Below are 11433 nucleotides of genomic sequence, written 5' to 3'. Positions count from 1 at the left end.
CTGGTGTTCTCTCTCTCTCTCACCCCCCCCCCCCCAAGTTGCATTATAAATCATGTGCATTTCATATTTATTTATCTTAAATAACTGTAACAGTGCCTTTCTATTTGGTTTAAAAGACATTTTTAGTCTTAAATTCACTTGCATTTTCTGACTGTTAGTAATATACGTATTTTTAATATGCAGAATCTACGTAGACTATTTTAAAATACGAAATAAATTCGTAAACCATTACAGACGAGAGCAACATAGAGGTGATTAGCTGCCCTATCTTGTGTCAATTTTGACGGGATTGCTGATTTCAAGTGTTCAAGAACATAAAGAGAACCAGGTCATCGAATAATTTTGTGAGCAGGCGTACAATGACGAGAGTGTAGGCACTGTAATAACAGAAAATCTACTACATGTACTGTCAGTACAGCGAGACTAGTATGGAATCATGCATTGGGTAATAATAATTCTCGACATAGTCTTTGTATTACAAATATCATATATGCACAGTGTCAGCATAGTAAACAATTACCATACTTAATTTTCGATAAAGATATTTCTGCTCCCCCCTTCCCATTAAGTGAAACTAAACTAGAATAACAAAAAATTGTGTTTCACTTAATGGGAAAGGGGGGGGGGTAACAGCAGAAATAGCTTTATAAAGGCCTAACCAAAGTTCATTCAGATCACCTTTTGTCATTTGTTAAAATTCACCATATCAAAGGTGTCTTATTAATGCTTAGTTACACAAAAGTTAATGTAATAAATTACTATTTATCAGAGTTTGATTTCATTAAAAGTATTCATTATTAATAATCAAATTATTGATATATTGTAGGATTTCCAAATGTATCTGTGTGTATGGATGGGACTTTCATGAAGGTCCAAAACCCTTCTGAAAATGAGACAGATTATGCTAACAGAATATGATATTTTACTCTCTAAATGTCATGGTAAATGCTAATTCTGGTACATGCATGAGGCATTATATTTAAAATGAATATATTTCGATTAAAATCCAAGAAAACAAGTGACTTATATTGAAAACTCTCTATGTTGATGGTATATGTATAAATCTCTCGTTTTGATTTGGACAAGATTTGACAAAACAGGTGGTTTATCAATATCTAATACATAGAAAAAAAGGCTAATACGGGCTGTACGTGCTGCTTAATCCTATTCAATGAAAACTTAAGTTATATTGAATAAAACAATGTTTAAAAATAGAAAAAAAAAATCCAATATTTGCTTTTGTTTTTTGATGATATGTGACAACAATTTTTTAAATAACCAACTGTGTGGCGAAATGTCCATGACTAATGGGTATTCAGAGAAAGTACTTTATGTCATCAGTTTGAAAATAGTAGGACATTGTAATACAATAGTGTATCCCGCTGAACAAGTTACAAGTTAAAACGTTTGTGACCCATTTGATAGTCTATAGTTTTCAGTCAAACACCCAATGTCAGCAAGTCCTCATGGAATTCTTTTTGTCAGCAGAACTTGCGATCCTGTCAAATTGGTTAACTGCCTTCAAAATTCTTAGTAGATATGAAAAATTAAATACAAATGTGTATATATGGGCATACATGAAAAATATTCAGATGGGAATAAGGACTAAAATTACTTAATTACATAACTAACATGCATCACATAATTCATTTACTTCCTCACAGGTCAAAACATAATCATTCGTCCATTTGATTGATGAAGTTGTGGCATGATGAAAAAATATTTAAATTATGCATCCAGTACATATTATTTGAAATTTTTATTTCTTTAATTTGATATCAAGTAATTTTAGGTCAAGGTGATGAATTACTGCTAAGTGACTCTTGGTATGTTGCTAAACATATCTGATGACTCATTCCAACATCACCAAAAATATGAGATATCGGGAGAGATACAACACAGCCTTATGCCGTACACGGGTACTTGTAGAGCAGACATACGGAATCCTCAAAAGGAAGTTCCCCTGCTTTGCAGTTAGTTTGCGGACAGACCAAGGAATAGTATGCCAGTATGTTGTATCTTGCATGGTTCTGCATTGTGTTGGCACCCTGCGACATGACATTTTCACACTAAGCCTTGTTGACCTGACGATAGCCGGACCGGACATCCAGGACATTGCAGACCCAGCCAACAACAACGGCTTTTGTTACAGAAAGTTCATTGTCGGACAGTGTTTCGATCATTGAACTATTCTTATCAAAACATTTATCAGTGACAAAATAAACATGTTTCGATTTACTTGTATATTCAGAATTAAAAGATTTTTATTTTTACCCTGAATATATTTTCCCTTTGGTGCATTTGTGTTTCTTAGTAAAACACTGTTGCTCTTAGGCATGGATGTACATGCATTTAAAATATTACCCGTGATCTTTGGTTCACTATGACAAATAATCATTTAGTCCATTGTTTAATAGTTTCTTGCTGATATTACATAACGCTGAGACAATAAGTGAAGACCTGTCGTTTTTTCATTAGCCGTTAACATCAGTTTAGAGACTTTGGTAAATAGCCTACGTCTCTGCCTTTTTTCCCTAAAAGTAAAGTCCAGTCTCTCTGAATTCTCCGCTCAGCTGACATATCCTTTAATATATAACATAAGTTGTGATATATAATATATCTGTAATGTATTACATATCCTGTAAGATATAACATATTCTGAAATATATAACATATCTTGTTACAGTAAAACTCGGTTATAGCGAAGTCCTAGGGACCAATGGAATTACTTCGATATATCCGTAATTCGTTATATCCGTATAACGGATTCGTAATAATATCTACGGCGAATTCAATATATATGTTTTCTTTCATCAGACTATGAATTTGCTAATTGAGGCTTAAAATAGAAATTCATTACTCTGATACATTCAAAAATCGTATTGTGAATTGAAAAAATATATGAAAATAAACTCAATCAAATTATTTTATCAATTGGTAGCGCAAACTTTTTAAACTATAAAGAAATTCGTTATAAAGGTGTTAAATATCATTATTACTCACTTCTACGGAACTCAAAATCAGTTCGCTATATCCGTAAATTCGTTATATCCTAATTCGTTATAAACGTAAAATTTTGCAAAGATTTGTTAAGAATTGTTTTAGATTTATTTTACAGTCTATAGGTTTTAAAACTTTTTTTTCTTAAGGTATTTTGCAATGGAATGTGAATACAATGCAAAAATGTAATTTTTTAATGCAAAATAAATTGAAAGAGGAAAATGTATTGGTCTATTGAAATGACACCGAAAGGTGAATATCTTTCGTGAAAAGAACAGGTTCCGATTCTTTTCAAGACATTCCTAGTCCTGGATTCATCGACATAGCGACATCACAACGGAAAGAAGCTGCGCTACTGAAAAAGTCCTGCAGTCATTGTCGGCGGTGGCACGAAGATTTTTAACCCCCTATACATTTGTGTGAATTGATGCACTAGTCATCTTGAAGAACTGGGTGGTCATCGGGGAAAAGAGTTTCACTGCGACAGGTAGAATTGAAAAAAAAAACCTGCAGAGTTAGTCGGTGTGTGAAGAAAGGAATACCGTTCCCAAAACATTTCACCAGTCTGTTTCAGAGATGCTCAAATCCAAGAACTATTGGATATTCATTCAGCATTATATCATCAATCAGCTGCAACTATTGTGTAAAAAAACATTATTAGAGAAGATACGATCGACTATAAAAATTTATTTCGATTAGACTGGTTAAGATGTGGGCGATGGAACAAATGTTAAAGAAAAATAAATAAACAAAGATAAAACAAATCTTCACTAAAGATTTTCTTAATGATCCATCTTTTTCATTTTCACTAAAGCGTTCAGTTAATGGTTCTTTAATGATCCTAATTATATTTTTCTCGCTAAATACAGAGGGAGTAAAGCTATTTAAAATATAAACGGCGTCTTCGTGATCCGCTTACATTATAAATGATGAATTGCCAATATTCGAGAGAAAGCAGTATAGATTTTGAATATTTGAGATGAAAACCGGGACGGACTTAATTGACTTCATACCCATTATCAACTTCCATAATTTAATTAAATTCACGTTTATATATCTATTATAAGAAACGTATATTCTGACACTACATCAACTCTGGAAGATTGTGAGTTTTGATTCAGTCTCCATACTAGACCCAATGCATCTTACTTCTATCTTAAGCCGTCTGCCTGCCATCCTCCCCATACTTTAAGATTAGTAAAGGATTAAAAACATGAATCAGACGTATATGTTCTTCTGATGAAATCTTTGAAGAACAAAAAAAGATATTGTAACGTGTCTGCCTAAACACGGTATTTTATAAAACGTATGGAACGCCATAGCTGCCTTATGTGGCTATTTTATATGTAGATGGTGATTTATTATATTATGCTGTGGTTATTTCATGTGAAAATGGTGCTTTACTATATGAAGGTGGTGCCTTATTATATGAAGGTGGAGCTTTATTATATGAAGATGGTGCTTTTTTATGTGAAGATGGTGCTTTATTATATGAAGATGGTGCTTTATTATATGAAGATGGTGCTTTATTATATGAAGGTGGTGCCTTATTATATGAAGATGGTGCTTTATTATATGAAGATGGAGCTTTTTTATGTGATGATGCTTTTTTATGTGAAGGTGCTTTTTTATGTGAAGATGGTGCTTTATTATATGATGATGCTTTTTTATATGATGGTGCAAATCGCTGAACAATATCATACCCTCGAAGTTTTCTCTTCAGCGTCTACACTGCAAATTGCTGCAGACTCACGATATCTGCGTATTTATACCCCTTGATCACGTGATATGACATACTCGGAACAATCTGAGATTCAGGTGTTTGCGACTTCTGAGTGTTTCTTAGTACTCGCCAACCATTCTCATTTGCCATTTATGTTATAATATTGAAACCTCATCTGTGTTATTGAGGCTATACAGCACAGAGATTACAGTCTGAAATAGATAATGCTGTTTTCAATTGTCACTACCTATCGCCCACCCTTTGAAACCTTGTTATTGTTACATTTGTTTAGATCATAACTTATTACCTAATTGTCTACGGACATTTTCGTTTTTCCCGATTACGACAAAGAGCACACGGCGGGTGTGACCGGTCAGCAGAGGATGCTCACTCCTCCTAGGCACCTGATCCTACCTCTATCTATTGGGAGGTCCGTGTTGTTCTGATTTGAATTTGTATTTCGTTTTATGGATTTTCGAGATGGTTGACGTTTTGTTATTGTCATTTTTACCTTTTTACTATTTTTGAATTTGCTTTCTTATATTATTTTTTGCGTATGTGTATATTCTATGATAGTCACTGTACTGGAGAGGGCTACTGTCATGTACAAATTATGATTCTCAATAATCTAAATTTTTGTAAAGACCAGGTTATCGTGTCCAATTTTTCTTAATTTTTTCTTCTTCTAAATTTGTGTGCAATTTTCATTAATATACTCTCTCAGGGTTTGATTATGGTTATTGTCTAGGAAACGCTTCTGTTAATTTATATGTTGTTTAATTCTCAATTCCATGTAGTTGTATGCCTAATTTTATGATTGTAAAGCATCAAATGTCATAGGGATTCAGATATTTGAATTTTATCACCTGTCATCTTTAAACTGCTAGAATAACTCACAGGCTTTCAATTATTCAATGGGGATTAATTGGATATATAATTTACTAATTAGGGCTTAACTCGAGTGTTATGATCTTAGCTATTATATTATTATAATATCGTTTCACACATGTTACATAGTTTTTTTTATATACAGTTGAAATTCTTTTGTACATTAGTAGGAATCAGACAGACGTGCGGATATCGCTGATCTGTATTAAAATTTATGTAAAATCCTTAAAAATGTTGAAATGTTGATTTGTACTTTAGTCGGTTATTTCTACTATTATGTACGAGGGCTACCACTCGAGTGTCAATCGCGTTATAGTCCAGCCGAGTGTCGATCGTGTTGTACAGTAGTCCCATATTGAATGTGCAAATTGTATTGTCGGTTATTGTCCCAAACCTCTTAGACTGGATATTGTCGGCAAAATCCTTCTGGAAATTCCAGAAAGAAAATTTCTTGTTGATATCCTTGGGATCTTGACCGATGAAGATGTTCTCGACAAGGCTGGTACAATGCAGTATGGGCGTTGCTGGCGGTTTTTTCGCACATCCTCACGCATATCCTGTAATGCATTTAAAAGAGAAAGTTTAAAGATTCCTGCACCGTCGGGGTGGTCGTTCGGCGTCGCTTTGCCATGTTCCTCAGGTCCTCCACCGTCTGGAGGTCCGCCTCGATTACTTCTGCGCTTAGGTCTGGTTTCAGGCCATTCATAAAGACGGTGATGTCCATCCCTGGTCCAGTGTCCTTTCTGTTGTTAGGGAGGTCACTCGATGGACGAAGTCATCAACACATTCAGCATCTTTCTGTTTGACATCCATAAGTTGTACGTTGTGGCGTGTGGATGGCGTGAATCGGTTGAAGGTGGCCTGTCGTATAGATTCATAGGAAGATTTGATATTAGCAATAAGGGAGAAAAACCAACTCTCATCTGCACCTGTTTAACAAAATGGCAGTGTGTCAATGGCAACTGCTTCAGATAATTTTTGTTACGATAAGAAAGTCATGAATTTTCATCAGCTGGAGTCGGCATTATGTTCTTGTACCTCAAGTTATATCGTTGCATACATGGGTTTTAGGCTACCTCAACCAGTTGTCATTTGAAATTTTGGGAAATTTTCAATATTTGGAGTGAAGGACCTTTAGAAATCGGGTATCTAGTCTTAACGGTTCGGGATGACTGTTAAATATTAAACCAGTGAAAAAAATGAAATATTAATTTTAAAAGTCTTTCAGTTATAACTGTCAAAAGTGACATATATTATTTTAAAAAAAAATAATGTTTGGAATATGACTACTTTTGTCATATTGCAAATATTATTTGAAAAATAATATATGTCAGAGAGGACAATTCCAATTCCGTAGGATCTTTCTCATTCAGGTAGAACAAAAAATTCGTATATAATCAAAACCCAATAAAACATACCAAAATGTCTACCAGTGTTTTTTTGTCAGCAGCAATGACAGTTATCGCGAGGTTATAATTGATTTAAGCTTGATATCTATGTAAATAATCATTTTATGTCGTTATATCACTATAGCATCGTAAAGAAAAGAAAATAGTATATAAAATTCATATTAAATGCAATATTTATGTTTAAAAAAGAAGATTTTTATATACTCATTTCAAGACACGATCCTGCATTTTCATTGGCCGTCGCAAAATTTAAATGTAAGAAGTCAGTTCATATGGCAGAAAAATTCAACTTGTGTTGTTGACAAGCGCACAAAAAACTGATATATTGACTATAATTTTTTTTTTCAGATTAATTTATGCTTGATACATCAACAATCATTTTTTAAGTTCTGGTAAGAAAATTTTATAAAAATTTATATACGATTTGAGCCGGAATCGTTGCTGGAGTAAATCACTCGATCCCGCACTTCCACCATTACATAGATTCTATGAAGTTGTCCACCCACCCAATTCCGAAAATTTAAAAAAAATCTATCAATACAACTGGTTAGATGTAATCGATTTATCAGTAATTCACTGCAAGATGGATTTGTACACGGAATTTAATGACCATTAGCTAAAATCATCAAATATAATCTTGCTGTGATTTCACGCGTGCAAATCCCTACGATGAAACATTTTTTTGTATTACTTTCTCTTTTTTATTTAGATAACCATTTTACAAATGTTCAACAAAATAGCATGATGTGATCATTTATCCCCGAAAACAGACAACTGTGACTAAAATTAAATCATTTACAGTGTTTGAAATTAAATCACAATATACTTATTTGCAGATTCATTAACAGACGATAAGGGGTCTCTCAAAGACAGGTAAACTTTACATTCAAGTATTTATGTGTACCGGTACACGGGTCTCCACCTAAAGCAGAATTTGAAACAGTTATGCTACAATTTGGTTTTGCATCACATACACTTTTTACGATTGCCTCTGATTTTGTAGACCGACATTCAGTTGTTTCTATTTTTGTCGAATAACAGACAGTGCTGCCTTCTGTTCGTCCGTAGATGGCTTCCACGATGCTAATGTTTCCAGCTGCGCAATCTAGTTTCATCTCTTCTTTTTCACAAGCCGTTTTACTGAATACTTTAAAAAATGAAAAACAGGTTTAGATTTAACAAGAAACCAAAATTCAGCCTTGATTTAAAAGCTTTCAAAAGAACTTAACTTTTTAGGGCGAGAAATGCATGTCTTTCGAACATGTTAGTGTTTTTATTGAATTAAATGGCAGTTTTTAGAAATGCTGACCATAAATGCTTGGTTGAGAAAATCATTTCTTATTGAGATTTTTATGGTTTTATTTTAATCTATGTAAAGAAGTTCTATTCACGATATTAACATACAATTATTATATTTTTATAGAATTGATATATAAAAGGAGAAAAATCATACGATTATTGGTGCATTTCAAACTTGTTTTCCAGACACCGTCAGATTGACAAACAAGGAGTTCGGAACCTTCTTTGTTGTATCCGGCTGTACAAGTTACATGAATTCTCCTTGATATACCAATGGCATCGTTTTCTTGTACATTTTCCATTGAGTAGCCTTCATCATTAGGTACTCCGCAATCTAAATTGAAATACAAATATTATCATTTTCATCGGATTTTATTGATTATTTTTAATTTTAACATAAATAAACTAACGAACAGAGCTGTATATCAATGTACATTTCTAATTAATTAGTTATTTGCGTTTAATTTGGCATATAATTAAATTTTAAACTAATTGTTTTGTTACATTTAATCGTGCATTGATATATGTACATTGCAAATAAACCATTAAAACTGCTTGAAGCACAATTTAAACCTGAAAGAATGCAGGTGAACTGGTTCAAAGGTTTTGGAATGCACTTTTCGTTAATGGCACAGTCTGACTGCAAACAGGCTCCTGTAATCTCCTGAAAAAGTTTGCAAGGCATCAGGTGCAAAGAAAGAAACTGTATTTCTTACAGAAATTATTTGGTATGCACAGCTATAGAAACTGGAAAAACTGAAATCTCAAGATCCAGTTCTAACCAGCTCATCTAATACGTATGCAAGTGGAGGGAAACCACAGACAGCGTGAGGTTATCATGGTCATCACTTTATTAAATCATTTAAGAAGTAAATTCAACAACTTAAAGTTTTCTTTAATGATTTATAAAATTTTCGATCATTGCCAAAAAATAATACTAAAATAAGATGCTAACGTGGCTTAGTTTTTAATACAAAAGAATTCATTTGAAAGAGCAGTATACCGTTAATCTTGAAATTTTTACGTCAAAAAGTTTTTCAGAATCCTATTCATAATTCATAGATTAATTATAAGTTTAAAGCAATCCAATATTTAAGCTGACATGAATTCATAAAAGCATTTGGTCGCCTTACTAGTTTCGATCGCTCCTCTACTGCCACAGGGGTATATATTCTTACGGTCGGTTGCTTTTCGATCGAGTCCCTCAGGTTAAGCGGACTTAAAAATGCATGAACTACACATTGTATTAAAATGTTTGTAATAAAGAATAAAGGAAACTACAATCAATAAAACACAAAATCTTTTTATTCTTTGAAAGAATTTTCAAGATATCCGTATTATTTTGCTCAGATAATACTGCTTAACTTCGCATGCACATCAAACACGTGTGTCGTTCATATGGAGTGCCTAACGTCTGCATCTTTTTAAAAACCCCTGGCGGCATTACATCCAACACAGTAATAGTAAATCGAGGAAAGCAACAACGGTACAGAGTTTTCGCCAGTTTCTACCAAAAAGCTCCGTTTTTAAAATCCATGTGATCAGTGACATTGCTCGATCTACCACAGTGTGCAGATGCGATGTGAAAACGTACACAGGAATACGGTTTACAGATATCGAGGATTTTTTAAGTATGTGTGCCTGGATTTCAGTCTGTCTTTTCTAAGAGTTTGTACGGGTATTTTCTTTCAATATAACGTGTATGGGTGTATGAATTACCTGAATGCGGTGTACATGAATAGTGCTCTCAGCCTTTTATAAGGGGGGGGGGGGGGGGTAGCAATGAGAAGAACGATATAAATAGGCAATCAATATGGCGGTAGTCGGAGATAAAAGGGAAATAATGCGTATTTATGAATTCATGTCAGCTTTAAGTGTCACACAATTGAAATGCACAATGTTAGCTAACGTTTGGATATCGTACATTACAGCCGCTTCTAGAAATACTGTAACTAGAATTCAATTTGATCTCTAGGCATGATCGATGGTCGGTTTTTGACAAAGCAACGAAGGTGCAGAAAATACTTTTGTGAATAAATTGACTCTTGTATCGAGGTGGTAGCATTAACTTTCACAACAATTCCGATTCATTTGATATTATATGGAGTATATAAACAGAATTTTTAAATGAATCCTTCGTACGGACACCTGTTCATATACTATGGAGTTGAAACCAGCATTCAGAAAACTTTTTATTTACACTTCTTTTTGATTGTTGATGACTTTTTAAGGAAAAATAATTCCGAATGTAGAGCACACTCAAATTTGCTAAATAAAATCTAGGGTAAATATTTCAAGATAAACGGTTGTTAAATCTAAGTTTTATGATTTTCCTTAGATTTTAAGAGTAAATAGCTACTACAACTTGAACTTGCATTTTTGATAGGCTAGAAAATAAAGCCAATTACATTAAAACATTTGAATGATGAAGATTAAAACTCTGTATAACGGGCAACAGTTGACATTTTAATAGCTTTTTATTGTTTTGATATTATTAAAATGATTTTAAAAATAAGCTCATTTTTCTTCTCCTTCAAACTAATTTTATATCTAACCAGCTATATATATATATTAAAGAAAACGACAACAAGAAAATGGGTTCAACAATGTAAATCAATAATAAAATAGGATAGGTACATGTATAAACCGAATTAAACAAGCTCATGTATTTAGGACTATATCTATATTTTTACCCTGTCCCAGTTGTCTATATCACTGTATATCCAGCCAGAATTCTCTGTGTAGAGATCAGGTTCATTTGTCCAGTTTTCAAAGTTGGTCTGACAGAAGTGGGCTCCCTGGTGGTAGTTGACGGACCGACATCGTGTTGTTCTCAGACAATCCTCCACACAATCAAGAATACTGTAATTAATATACGACGATATCATCCTTTTTTCGAGTTTTCGTCCATATTGTAGCATCGAATAGCTATGTCCGAGTTCGGACTTACACAGATGGATATTCAGAAAAAAAATTAAAATAAACCGTAAACTGTAGAATCCAGTAAATGACATATGTATGTTTGTTTCAAGCACGGGTAATAAATAACCTGTGTAATTCATTTCATGTTCAAAATAGCGCTCTAAGATCTTCAATCTTTTACTATCAATTTTA

At 33.3% G+C, this 11433-nt stretch overlaps 1 long non-coding RNA gene across 1 annotated transcript; it reads right to left on the bottom strand.

Moving 5' to 3' along the window:
• Window positions 1-8001: 8001 nt before the first annotated feature.
• Window positions 8002-11433, bottom strand: LOC136273577 (uncharacterized). Its single transcript, XR_010711747.1, has 4 exons — window positions 11013-11433; window positions 8893-8983; window positions 8474-8653; window positions 8002-8167 (listed from the first exon to the last, which is right to left on the bottom strand). It is a non-coding gene; the product is annotated as an uncharacterized lncRNA (long non-coding RNA).

This window comes from Magallana gigas, chromosome 1 (assembly GCF_963853765.1).
Source record: "Magallana gigas chromosome 1, xbMagGiga1.1, whole genome shotgun sequence".
Classification (NCBI taxonomy): domain Eukaryota; kingdom Metazoa; phylum Mollusca; class Bivalvia; order Ostreida; family Ostreidae; genus Magallana; species Magallana gigas.
Note: the sequence above shows the minus strand (reverse complement) of the source record. Positions and strands in the feature narration are given on the sequence as shown.